This window comes from Protopterus annectens, chromosome 6.part0, assembly GCF_019279795.1.
Source record: "Protopterus annectens isolate FY-2018-M chromosome 6.part0, PAN1.0, whole genome shotgun sequence".
Taxonomy (NCBI): Eukaryota; Metazoa; Chordata; order Ceratodontiformes; family Protopteridae; genus Protopterus; species Protopterus annectens.
In genome coordinates, this window is record NC_056737.1 from 363,627,897 (window position 1) to 363,642,743 (window position 14,847).

At 38.9% G+C, this 14,847-nt stretch overlaps 1 long non-coding RNA gene across 1 annotated transcript in view; it reads left to right on the top strand.

Moving 5' to 3' along the window:
• Positions 1 to 14,358, top strand: part of LOC122804320 — a 447,561-nt gene extending 433,203 nt beyond the window's left edge. The window contains exon 3 of the long non-coding RNA XR_006365212.1: positions 13,576 to 14,358. This is a non-coding gene — a long non-coding RNA (uncharacterized LOC122804320). The remainder of the gene's footprint in view (positions 1 to 13,575) is intronic.
• The last annotated feature ends 489 nt before the right edge of the window (positions 14,359 to 14,847 follow it).

Consider the following 14,847-nt stretch of genomic DNA (forward strand, 5'->3'; position numbering starts at 1 on the left):
AAACTAAGGGTAATGCTGCTCAATGCCAGAAGTCTCAATCTCAAGATGCAGGCCCTTCTCAGTATGGAGAACATCAATGTCTGTGCTGTGGCAGAAACCTGGTTCAAGGCTCCTGAGAGCACCCCAGCACTATCAGGTTTCACCTCATATCATGCGTTCCCCAAAATCTGGACAACACCAAGAAAGGAGGTGTCCATATTCATAAAGGACACCCACACCTCAAGGTTGGTGGCGATGCATCGGAGACCATCCAGGTGCAATTAACCATAGGCAAGACTGCTCTGCAATTTGTAGCATGTTACAGGCCACCCTCTCAAACTCAGGAACCTCACATGGCCTTCCTGAAAACATTGGAGGGGATAAATGTATCTCCAAACGCCATCATACTAGGTGACGTCAACTACCCTAATATAGACTGGGAACACTACTCAAGCCCAAACACTCTAGCCCAAAGGTTCCTGGAGTTCATAAACTCAAATGCCATGGAACAACTAGTCACCATCCCCACAAGAGGAGAAAACATACTTGATCTCATCATCACGAACATGGGATCACAATGTTCAACACCGGAAGTATACCCCTCACTGGTGAGATCAGATCATAAACTAATCTCACTGGAGGTCCTCATCCTGCCCTCACCTGAAATAAAAAAGACCACAGTGAAAAACTTCTCAAAAGCCGACTTCACACTTCTAAAAACTAGTGTGGTCTCCTTTAAGGCCCCTGAGCCAGTGGTAAACATTACTCAAACCGCTGAATCACTTACAAATGCCTTCTACCAGCACCTACAGGACTGCATGGATCAGGCAATCCCAAACAAAACTAAGACTCTTTGTACCAAAGGCAAGCGTCCAGTCTGGTGGATCCCAGCCATAAACAAGCTCTACAACAAAAGGAGGAAGCTACTACAAGATAGAGCAAAATCCTTGAAAGGTAAGACACCTTTGATCATTATAAGTAAAAAACTAAGAGCTCTCATAAAATCATCCAAGGCAAATTTTGAGAGAAAAATCGCCAAGGTCTCAAAAGACAATCATAAGGCCTTCTTTAGCTATGTTAGAAACCTAGGAGGAAACTCCCAGATATGCTCAGAATTAGATCAAAATGATGTGAAGATTACTGAACCTACACACATTGCCAACATACTGGCTGACAGGTTCAGTGCAAACTTCTCCCCCCTCCCCCCCAAAAGGAGAAATATCTATACCAGAGGATTGTAGCCCCAAACATCTCCAACCCAGGTGAGAACTGCTCTCTCCAAGGCAAAACACAGCATCCATGGGACCGGATGGTGTCCCCGGCTGTGTGCTCCACAAACTCAATGAGGAATTAAAGTTAGGACAGCTGTTTAATCTTAGCCTCACCTCAGGATACGTGCAAGGAGTGGTGCACGGCGACTGTGGTCCCACTTCGCCTCCACTGACCCTGGAAATTACCATTAGATTGACAAGCCTTATCTGCAAAGCCATGGAGAGGATCATAATGGAACTCATAAATAAAGACATAGGGAACTTGCAGACTTTGGATCCAACCCAGTTTGGCTTTGTCAAAGGCAGATCATGCTTTTAAACTTGGTTGACTTTTTTGAGACAGTCACCAAGGCCATTGATGAGGGAAAGGCAGTCCATACAGCTTACCTTGACCTGGCAAAGGCCTTGACACAATACCCCACTCAGGTATCATAAAACTCATCAGCTTGAATGTAAACCCATACATCACAAGATGGGTTGCAAACTGGCTAAGTGACAGAACCCACAGGGTCAGAGTTGCTGGAGCCATGTCAGACTCGAAGCCTGTCACAAGTGGTGTCCCACAGGGCTCAGTCCTGGGTCCACTCTTGTTCGCATCTACTTTTCTGAAGTACAAGCAAGGTTATGGCTGACAAAGTTTGCAGATGACTGCAAACTGAAGCCATGAGTCGAAAACACATCTGACACAGATATCCTTCAGAAGGGCCTCACAGAAATGGATAACTGGTGCCAGAGCCATGGCCTAAAGTTAAATGCCAAGAAATGCATAGTCATACCCTTCGAAAAACAAGGTTACCCTAGCTACCATATAGGTGGCAATCCACTGAGCACAGAAGAAGTCATCAGGGATCTGGGGACCCAGGTTGACAGTAGCCTTCGCTTGACACTCATGTTGCTAAAGTAGTTAGGAAAACCTTCTACATTGCCCACCTGATCATGAAGGGATTCACATCTAGATCAAGGGAGGTCATCGTCCCCCTGTACTCATCACTCATTAGACCTTTGATTGAGTACAATGCCCCATTCGGAATGTATCTAACCCGACACCTGCAGCAGCTGGAAAGGCCCCAAAAGTTCCTCACCAAAAGGATAAAGGGTCTCAAAAATATGTCTTATGCTGCCCGACTGAAAGAACTCCAGCTCTATTCAGTCTTATACCGCTTGCTCAGAGGTGACCTGTGCCTGACATATAAGGCCATGTCAAACCCAGATTTGATGAATATGCTTCACCTCAAAAATCTAGATCCCTCAGAACCACAAGGGCGGAGACTTAAACCTTGACACGGTTATTAATAGAACGTGCTGGAGGGACAGATTCATCACCCAGAGACTCCCTATGCTGTGGAACAAAATCCCGGTACATGTGAGGCAGAGCACCTCGCTGGCCTTGTTCAAGAGGAATCTTGACCAATGGATGGGAGATCGCAGATATACCCCAGGGATTATTTCAGTGTCACTGCTTGACAGAGGCACAGCAAAATAATAGGCATAGTTTTATTCAAACTAAAGCCACATAACTATGGGCTAGGCTTATAAATGCCCTTGGGCAGATAGCCTAGTATGAACCTATGAACCTATGAACCTATGTACCTGGTGCTGATCTGGAACACCTCCCTGCTAATTTAAGTTGAGGAGTAAAAAAAGATGCCCTCTCCTTTTAGACTACAGCAAAATATTTGTGCTGCAGTTTAAGTCACACACAGAACTGTACAGTGATTCAGCTCTAAACCCAAATACAATACCAGCATTCATTTCTAAGTGCTGGTAATGCACTGACGACTGTTTGGGATCTGCCAGTCATGCCCCATAATACTTTGCTCCACAGCCCGACTATACCTCTATAAACAATTATTATTTATAATTTATTTTATACTAAAATGACCTGCTGCAAACTGCTGTTAGTCTGATTTCATTTTATAAGTCAAAATGTTTGCCTCTGTCATGCAGTTTGATGGGAATATACACAATACTGTAGTGATAAAACATTTACTGTGGGTCAATTTCCACTCGCTTATAAGTGAATGACTACTTTTTTGACAGTGTTTAGCGTAGGCATCAATTTGCATTGTACAGTGATTTCTTCAGAGCAGTATGAGTAATGCCTGAGTGTGTAAAGGTATAGGGACATGGTGCAAATGGATTTGGTTATGCATAACTGTAAATAATATGAACTTAAATAATCTGAACTTCAACCACCAAGTTTCCACAGTGATAAGGAAAGCATTTTTTTTGTGTAGTGCACGCACCTCATGAGCAAGGGCATAGCATCCAGGTCAAGGGATGTTATAACTCCACTGTACCCAATTTTCATCAGACCACTAATAGAGTATAATGCACACTTTTGAATGTAACTCACCAGATACCTGCAGCAGCTGGACAGACAGAGGTTTCTCACTAAGAAAATACAGGGACACCAAACCATGACCTACGTGTATAGGCTTAAACCCCTGTCACTTTACTCAGTATCTTATAGGCTGCTGAGAAGTGACTTGTGCCTGGCCTATAGGGCAATCTCTAACCCTGCCCTAATGGAAATGCTGCACATCCGCAAGTCAAATGGTACAAGAGTCACTTGCTTTAGGTATCTCAACCTAGCTTATGACATTAACAGAACATGCTGGAGAGATGGATATGTCTCCCAGAGACTGTCGCTTCTCTGAAATAAACTTCCTATTCATGTAAAACAGAGTTCCTCAATGACCCTATTCAAATGCAACCTAGATAATTGGATGAGAGATTGCAAATTCGCCCATGGGGGGCACCTATGTCCCTCATGCACAGGGGTAGTCGGTGTTGATCACAAACCTGCTCTATTTACAAATTCTTTCTGGAAACTATCAAAAAAAAAACAGATGGGGATGCTTGGGATTAACATGGCTAGGCTTGTAAAGGCTCTAGGGCAGCTTGCCTAGTAACTTCCTATGAACCTATGAACCTATAATATATACTGCCAGAGTGACTGATTTACTACTGCTTTGCACACTATACCATTTTATTTTGTTTCCTAGCCAAATAGGATGAAAACCTGTTTTGTGCATATATATAGGTACAAGCTAAACTGAACTGACAAATTCTGTACTTTGTTACCTCGAAGTGTCAGATATCTGCATCCAGCTGTGAATCAGTCATCTGTATTTCTGACAGTTTTAAAATTTCAAAAGAACTATTGTAAATCATGCTTTTTTGTCAACTAAAAATAAAATAAAAAAGTTAAATGTAAATGAAGTACAACTAATTTTGTAGGTTATGCAGCAAATAACATTTGCAGTTCAGCAGCTCTATTTTATTATTTTGTTTTGAAGAAACAATGAGGAAAAATATTTTTAGTATATTTTGTCCAAAATACTACTACTGCTTCTATTTACTGGTCATTTATATGTTAAACACATTACCTTTGTACACAGTATTATGTTTAAAAAGGTACATGCTTGTAGGATATGTGGTATTTAATGAGGTAATGAGTTCTGAAACAAGGAGACTGAATGGCTGAAAGAATGGACTTACATATACCAAGTCTGAGATGGCCAGATCTCAGAATATTCCCTTTTCGCCAAGGTATGGCAAACTTAGAGTTGGTATATATAACTTTGTGGAGTGCAGGGAGCTTCCCTCCTACATCAGAGGGTGCAGGGGGCTTGCATCTTTTCAAAAAAAGAAGTTTAGAGGAGAAGTGCAATATTCAAGATTCCCTCTTCTCCTGTAGTTTTTGTCTTTTTTTCGATTTAACACTAAGCATTACTATAGCCAACATTTCAATAGGGAGCCATTTAATGTACTCATATGTGCTACCATGAAATGGGAAAAAAGTGCATTTTGCTGTCCTTATTGTCTATGACTATCAGATGAGGTATACATAAACCACCACTTATTTTACTGAAGCTCTCAGTAGCATTTTATCAATCATAGCACATTGTGTATGTATATGTGTGCCTGTGTGTGCATGCATTTTACTGAATTTCATTTTATCAATGAATGCAGCTGATTGATGAAGTATAATTCTTATGTGTTTAGTGGGGCATGTGAATAGGTATAGTCCCTATACCTGCTTAAGCTACCACTGCTACAGGATGTTGTGATGGATGACTTTTGCTAGATCAGCAGACAGTGGAATAAGAGATATTGCCCTTTTCTCCACAGTTGTGCAATCTCAGAGTCAGTATATTTAAAGTTGCACAGGTGCAGGGCTCAAGACAGCTTGTCCAACTGCAAAACAACAATGTTTTGTGATGTTGAAGGCTTCACCAGGTTGTGCTCTGTTTGTGGCTTGTTATATTGAATTTTTGATCAAGTCCAAATCAGTAATTCAGTATAAATTCTATATACATACATGCATGTATTTTATAAAATATACATATGCATAATTATTTAAAACTGAAAAAAAAGCTTTTTTTTTTTTTTTTGCAGAAGGCAAGCACCCATCCCCGCTATTTATAACTCTAAGATTGGACTACTGTGAGGAAAGAGAAAATTCCCAATACCCACTGTACTGCAATCTCACTTTGGAGAGGACTGGCAATTTGAGATCTTTACACTTTTGTCAGTCTTCTCTACATTCAAACAAGTGAGCATTCGAACAGCTGTGTGACGTACATGTACACACACACGCACACACACACACACACACACACACACACACACACACACACACATATATATATATATATATATATATATATATATATATATATATATATATATATGGTTTACTATCATAATTTCGAATCCAACTCCGTCGACCACACTATGTTCGAGCACGGAAAGTCAAAAATGGCAATGTCGGACTTCAAAAGCAAGCCCAGAAATGGGTTTTAACATGGGTCAAGATAGGGGTGAGGTTTGTAGTTTGGCAATAACAGTGAACATCTATCTCAACCCATGTTAAAACTGTTCCTAGGCTTGCTTTTGAAGTTCAACATTGCAGTGTTTGAACATAGTGCTGTCAACGGAGTTGGATTCGAAATTATGATAGTAAACCATATATATAATATATATATTATATCAATTTATCAATTATACATATAAAGAGCATTAGATACCATAGCTATAGTGCATTACTTATATGCACATCTGTAGTTAACATGCAAATAAAAATGACTACACATCGGTCCTTTGAAGTTTTTACAGGTATATAAACAATGAGAGAACAATACTGTGAAATACCCACCAAGGTTAAGACCTAACATTTGTTTTGTTTTTTTCAGTTAAACTGCAGAGTTCTTAACTGCATACAAAATCCCTCCAGCTTATCTCTCAACAAAAAGCTTAATAACTATTCCAGTATGAACCGTCAGTCATGTTGCCACAAGCTCAGCATGCAAAGAATTTGAAAAACACTTTATGAAGGACAGCCCATGTGCTAACCTGTCCAACAACCCACAGACAAGGAAATTTTGTTAATTATATTTAAGACTAATGTATGTTTTTTTTTTTCTGTGAGAAAATAATCTGTGAGCCAAAGGCATGACATAACATATTTACTAAAGTATAGGCTCAACCATTTCTTAACTGAGGCTATCTGGAATTCAATGACTTTTAAAATGTAAACAAAAAATAATCTTCCAAAGCAAGAGCAGCTGAAGTGGGTTGAAATGAAAATCATCAGTCAGCAAGTATTTGGCTCAAATTTATATGTAGAATGCATGCAAATAATTCAATACCCTTGCTCAACCATTCCAATCAAACCACATGGGGCAATTACAGCATTCATTCGTTTATTTATTGGTATGCCAGGCAGCCCTCTGTTATACTCGAATGAGTTTGGTTCTAAAGTTTCCAGCTCTAAATTTCTATGCAGTCATATAATTTGTCACAGCCTGTTTGTATCCTTTAGACCAATATTTTATTCATAAAGGTCTTAAAGGACATATCCATCTCCCCCGCCTGACAAAGACTGTACTGGGGACCTGAGTAATTTAATTGCAGATAAGATGACACCAGCTAGAAATTTTGCTCTCTCTCACTTTTTGTTTCCTGTTTTTCAGACCACATTGCTGTTGTTCAGTTAAAAGTCGTGGCATTTGCTCTGCACTGTGCTTTGTGCCTGGTTTGTGGCTGAGTATTTCATGACCAGCCCACATAGCTGGCTAGTAAATTAATAAAGTAAACTGTCAGTGCAGTGTAAGCACTAGTACACATACCTGTGTTCCACTAAGCATCTCTGCGGTATCAGAACTAGTTCATTCATACAGTGTCCATCTCTCAGCATACACAACAGATATGTTCTTCCTATATCAATCAGTCTGCAAAAAGGACCCTTGTTGATGTGATTTTGATTAGGTTCATCCTTTCCACTATCCACAATCTGCTATGTATTCTGGAGGTTGCTGCACTCAGGGATCTGTGTACACTCATATAGAAGCAAGCAGTGATATCACATTCTGGATATATAAGCACACCCATTCCTGACAGTCACCAGGTCACCCCCAGCTGCTTGTGAGTACCTTCATACATACCAAGAAATAACAACTAATGTTTTACCCACATTTTTAACAAAGAGTGAAGGAGATAAAAAAAAAAGATCCATCTTCCTAAATGTGCACTTTTTCAGATAACATCTAAGCTGAAAGTGAACATCCAGGTTCTTCACTGTCTTTCTCCCTTTGCAAAAGAACTGGAAGATAATGTGAACTAGTTCAGAGAAAACTCAAAAAAACACTTTTGGAAGGATGCATTTAGTCAACCTAAGGAACACTTAATCATTGTGAAAGATCAGACTGATTTCCTACTTATGATGGTCAAACATTCAATGGTTCTATATAGAGAGCCATCAGAAAGAATGCCTTCCAAAAGCAGCAAATGTCATGCCACTATGCTAGATGGCTTGAACAGTGGTTAGGTAAATGGGTCAGTTGTCATCAAGTCTCAGTCCCGCAGAGGGAAGGGGTTCTTCAGTGCAGGACAGAATTGCTACATTCCTTTAAAAAAATTGCTTGGCTACAATTCTGTCCTCATTAAGGCCAGAATGTACAAAACAGCTGACATATACACCTTGCCACATAATGTGAGAGGCCTAAATCACACAGGTACCTGAAACAGGTCAGGATCACCTGTAAACTGATTGGGGTAGGTACTACCCTGCCCAAAGGTCCACTTTAATGCATAGGTCCATCGAGAGGAAGAGTTCCATTCAAAAATGTGAGACCTGTAACAGTGAGTCCTACAAGTAATAAAAATAAAGCGTAACTGCTCAAGAAACATACCCAATCTTAAATCTTGCTGCAAATTATGGGCCCCCACCTCTACCTCAGCCATGGTACTGCTGCTGCATGTTCCTCCACTAACTCTTTACACTGTCGCTTCATTTGCTTATACAATACCATATTATATAGCATGAAACTACATATGTCTGAAATATACTACAGTGGCACCCTCCCCCATCCCAAAGGTGTCTAAACATCTGAAGCATACCTTCTGTAATCTGAATACCCACTCCATTATATGTTGGGTTTCAGAGTCAGATATATTACTGCTTACTTCTCGTATGGTCTGAGGGTTATGTATCAAGGTTAGTAAACAGTCCTCCAGTGCTTATCTGGATACACTTGCAAAACACAACAAACAACATGTTGGAGCCTTGATGGTAACATAAGTTAATTCTGTGGCATCCAGGATCCCAGCAAAATGGAGTGTACCATAGGAGGCCCATGTGGTATTGGTTCAATTTTATGGTGCCCTACATTTTGAAGTATAATATCAGGAAGTTGGCATGGGATTCACTAGGATAATTGATAAAACAACAAACCACATCAAAACAAGAACCAAATTTATTTCTGCAAAGCTTTCGGGTCAAACATCCTTCCTGAATGCATCCCATTTGACCTGAAAGCGTTGCAGAAATAAATTTGGTTCTTGTTGTGCCGTGGTTTGTTATTTCATCGAATATATTGAAGTTTACCCAAGTTATAGTATTGACCGTTTGCAATTCACAAGGATAACACATGCAATATCTATTTTGCCAGCTGTAACTCACTGGAAGGTACCTGTAGTTAAAATGGTTAATATTCCACAAGCTATTCTGACTACAGGAATGCACATACCCAACATTCCCCTTGATTCCAGTGGTAAATGACGCAGTTTGACCAGGATCCTTACAGTCTCTATGTCCACTGGGAAGCAGTCCATTATCTGTTATCTGCCCAAGTAAAAATGGACTCCTTCCCTCTCTCAACTCGCCCACACATACTCAAGGCTTTATACTGGGCCTTGCCCTGTGGTCACCCTTATTTTTATAAACAAACTCCCACTTGATCTACATCAATTTCAACTCCTTTTATGCACTAATGATCTAGTGATTTACTGATCTAGTCCAAATCATGTAGACACACAAATGCAACTAATATTAAATCTTCTACATCCAAATAATTGGCTGTAAACTAAGCAACTCTTACTTAAACACACACTTACACACACAAAAAACAATTAAAACAAACAAAGCTATGTTTGGTAGTAACAAAAGGTTAGCAACATGCCCTAAAACTCTATCCATCACTAATCAGTTTGATAACCAGATAGAAACTGCAGTCCTTAGATATCTAGGGATTAAGCTCATCCAATCCCTCAGCTTTCTGGAACACACTGAAAATCCCAGGACCTGGATCAATAGGGTACATATTATATGTATGAAAACTGAATCACACGAATATGTATTGAGTGACACGTAAAGGGCGAAAGCCCAAAACATCGAATCCCAAACACGACAAAACCAACAAACAAATACTGTCACTAACTGTTGTATGCAGGGGGATAAGCCCCCCTGCACCCCCCACACCCCCCTACTTAAATATACCAACTCCAAGATCGCACTCCACTGAAGCAAAGGGAAGAATTCCCAACGGTGGTATCCGTTCATACCTTCGATATTGTGAATATTCGCTCTTTATGTGTCGCTCAATACATGTTCGTGCAATTCAGTTTTCGTGCATATAATATGAACCCGATCAACAACTTGCTCTTCTCAGCCCAAACATTATCCCAATTTCTCTATCGACCTGGAGGAGCTGCCATTGATAAAAGAGTCCTACTTACACAACTAGAATATGGTTTACTGCTGTTCACACAGCCTCATACAAAAATACAGCAATATTTCAATAAAACTGTAACAGTCTGGCTCTTCATTATCGATTCTTCATGTATCGAACATCTCCATGTATGGAACATCACAGAGTTACCCTGTCAAAAGCCAAATAGCTACCAGACAGATCAAGCCTCTTTTTAAGCTCCCTGTCCATCATGTTACTTAACCGAGACACAACATAACCACTCTCCATGAAACTAATTACAACCACCCCACACTACACCCTCAGGACATACATTCCAAAGACCTACCTCTAAACTTCACTGCGCTGAACACAGCTTCTCAATCCTTGCTGCCAAAATGTGGCAATTCCTACCTGAATACAAAACCAAAAATTCAGAATAATCTAACTTCTGACACCAACTCAAAACAATGTCTACAACAGAAATTTAAATTTAAATATGATAAGACACGTGGTGTCACATAACTAATAAATCCTCCTACTGCATCTACTCATTAGCCTATACAAGAAGTCCTCAACAACCCTCACTGACACACAATACAATAAATACCATGTAAATACATGTATAATTCTTCAACATTGACTAGCTCCTTCCATATTTACATTCACTCACTAACAGTGGACTTCCCTATACTTCCTGTTGGTGAACTATCCAACTTGCTTCTTCGCTGATTATACCCCAGCTTTTTGATAAAATGCATTACTATCATAATGAATTTATATATAATGTACTAGAACTCATTGCTCTACCACTGATGTCTTGTATTGCTTCTGACATTAGTTCCCACCATATGCTACTATAGGACTGATGCTGCAATGCCTAGCATAGCACCAATTATTATAAATCTCAGCATTCGTAATGGTAAGCATGGCTGCACAGGCCCACCTTATTATACATAAGTTCATCATATGCATATTTTGTGTAGCATGGTTTTCACATTTACATGTTATAATACATATACTTGCCTTTACTGTATATCACATTATTTCTATCACTGAATAGTCATGTAATCTATTCTCTGAATTTTCCATACCTTGTGAGGGGCTACTTCTCATCTGCTGCTCAATGTGCTACCTATGAATCCTTGGCCCTGTCTTTGTAACAGACTTTAAGATATTATGATAAAACTCACATGTACTAAAACATTTTAAAACCTAAGGAACAGCCAATGAGCCTGTGTGAAGAAAAGAGCTTAATGATGGTGATGACAAAAGCTGGCAAACCAAATGCAGAGGATGTTTTGTCTTCTTTTTAAAATTCTATGTTTCATGCTAGCTTATCTTTCCAACAACATAAGTTGGCTCCAGTGCTGTCAGCAAATGATTTCTATCTTCTTCTTCTTTTGGCTTTTTCCTGGTTAAAGGTCACCACAGCAGATCACCTGTCTGCTCATGATTGGCAGTGGAGTTTTTACGGTGTCGAGTTGCCATCCCGGCACCCAACCTTCTACAGAAGGCACACATATGCACACACTCACATCTAGGGCCAATTAAGAGTGTCCAACCCACCTACAGCATGTCTCTTGGGATGTGGGAGGAAACCCACAGGGAGGACATGCAGACTCCACACAGAAGGTACCCCAGCCGAACCTCTTGCTGTGAGGTGGCAACACTAACCGCTGCACCACCGTGGCCGCCCCAGCAAATGATTTCTATAACAAATATTATTACAACATTTGATGCCTGTCCTATATCCTGTGTAGGTGACTTGCTGGGTAGAATTAGGTCAAAGAATTTTTAATTTTGGCAAAAGTTGTTGACAAGCACTATTTGCCATAATTAGCAAAGACTTAATTGCTCCATAACTGAGAGGAATAAACGTATAATATATGTTTGAAATCAAATATCTTCATGGAAAAGGAAATGTAAATGTAGATTAATGTCAGGTAACTAACATTATCAAATACCTCTAATGCATGCAGTAAAATAAATGATGCAGATCAGTATGCCAGGTTCCTATTTCTGGTGGTAGTGGTGGGGAGATTATAACACAGTCCTACTGATTTTTTTTTTAGTTCTACTCTCTGGTGAGGCACATTGAGGATGGTGAGACTCACTTCAACCCATACCTCTCAAATGTACAGATTTTTAAAGAACGTCCAGATTTTTGCCTCATATTTTTGACCCATTTTTCATGAAATTGTAATTTTCTGGCAAATTATTTGTAAATCATTACAGATTGAAGTTAGAAAATAATGACAGACATTTGAGTTTCAGACTTCATACCCTTCAGAAAATTCATGCAAATGCAAAACCTTGTATTCTATCAACGTTCTAAGATTTTAAGAGCAATATTTAAAATGTGCCTGTATTTTTGGGCATTTGTCCCACTTTTATTTATGGCTTTGTCCAGATTTCTTGCTCTAAAACTTGAGAGGTATACTTCAACCCAATATTTATTCAAATACTATGTTTTAGTAATAGAGTTTGCTGAGGTATTGCTGTAAAATCATTGCAGTACTGAATCTGTTAAAACCTAGCTACTACTCTCCTACTGTGAAGAAACAGGTGCTGAGACAGTGAAAAACAAGGCTTTTGGATTCTTCCATGCTATCAGCACAACAGAGCTAGACCTGCTTTGCTATTCATTATTTCCACAAGTGAAATAAAGTGATGCTTCCCTCATTTCTGAAAACACTGCAAATTTCAGAAATGTTCAAATAGTTTCAGGAATTCTCAGAAATCTTGTTCACGTATGAAACATGCTAGAGACTGTTAAAGAAAAAAATAAATAAATACAAAGCTCATATTCAGTACAAGGAACATTACAAAAGTATCAGATTGCTCAGAATTCATCCAGGTTCTAAAGTGTAAACTTGTTATATGGACAATAAAGAAATAAGTAGAAATCATAAAGCAGCAGCATTTAAAGTGACAATCTAATAAAAGATAATATTGGCTACATATTGTTTAATTCTGAGATATAAAGCATGGGACCGCATAACATAGTAAAACATACTTACCTGATTGTATAACATAGTAAGTTACACTTACGTGATTGAATGAAAGTAATATGAACAACTGGAAGTGGAGAATGCTTACCTGAAAAATAAAAGCAGAAAACGAAAATGTATTTTAATAAATCACTGTTTATGATATATAGGATGCATAAAAGGTGTCATACAGTTAAAATGTGCATATTCATATAGAAGCAGAGTCTCATAATCTTTGTTTAAAAAAAGACAGAGGTCAAGGTAAAAAATTGAATCATTTTTGGTGGGGAAAAGGTGCGAATTCATGCTGAGAGGCCAAAGGTAATTTCTGTAACCATGTTTTTTTTGTTTGCACAGGGCAAGACCTCTGTTCACCCAGAAAGGAGGAGCCCCCACATTTATTTTTGATAATACTGGAACAGTTAATGTAACAGCATGAAGAAAAGAGAATGAGTATGACAGGGAAAGAAATGGTCCACTGAGTGTCTTTTTTTCTGGTGGTGGTAAGTCCTTTAGTGGCATAAATGGCCACTATACACAATATTATGAGCACCGGCTCTGACAGCAGCTCTCAGCACATGCTACTATATTACTAGTGCTGCAGTGGTGGCATGGCAACTGTTAGCACGAATTTCGGCATTCAGAATGGGAAAACATGGCTGAACAGCTCATCTTTTTATATGGGTCACTGCAAGTATTGCTGAAGGCATGCTTCTGATGTTTAGATGCCTTTGAGGGAGATTGCTGCAGTGTAGTCTGGACACAGCCAGTAAAATATTTACTTTGACTGCCAGGATGTACAGCATGGTATTGCATAAAGAAATGGACTGACAGATGAAAGTCATAGCAGGTCCTTCTTACTCCACATTTGTACAACAGGGCAAAGTCAATTTTGCTGAATAAATCTGTACTAATAAAAGGATGGACAAGGGAAACCAATTTGGACATTTAGGACTCACAGAAACTATCTTTCTACAGCTGTCAAATTCCCAAAAATGACACCAGTAAGTATTTCCTTCTTGAGGAAGCTAAGCTGAAAGGACATGTGACTGTACAAACATTTTATAAGAAAATGTCTCAAAATGTGGTCTACTAGAACAAGGATGATGTCTGTCAGTAAACTAAAATGATTGGCCTTTTTATGTGGTTGTCATTTGTTCCTGTATATTGAGTATTGCTTCTTACAAAGGTATAGAGACTGTGTCATTTCTGTGGTTATTTTATAAAAGGATAAGTCATATTCTGGATAATGGCTACATGAGAGCTGACAACATGTGACATCATGCTCTTACACACAGATCATTTGGGTGTAATGCAAACTAAAGTCGATGTGAAAAAATATATATCTATATCTTCTATTTATCAATCTGTGTGTGTGTGTATGTGTGTGTGTGTGTGTGTGTGTGTGTGTGTGTGTGTGTGTGTGTGGATATATATATATATATATATATCTATATATATATATATATATATATATATATATATATATATATATATATATATATATATATATATATAGAGAGAGAGAGAGAGACATACATCCACAACCCCTTTTTCCCATTTTTGCACTTGGTGTCAGGGTGTCAGTTCAACAGTGACTATATATATATATATATATATATATATATA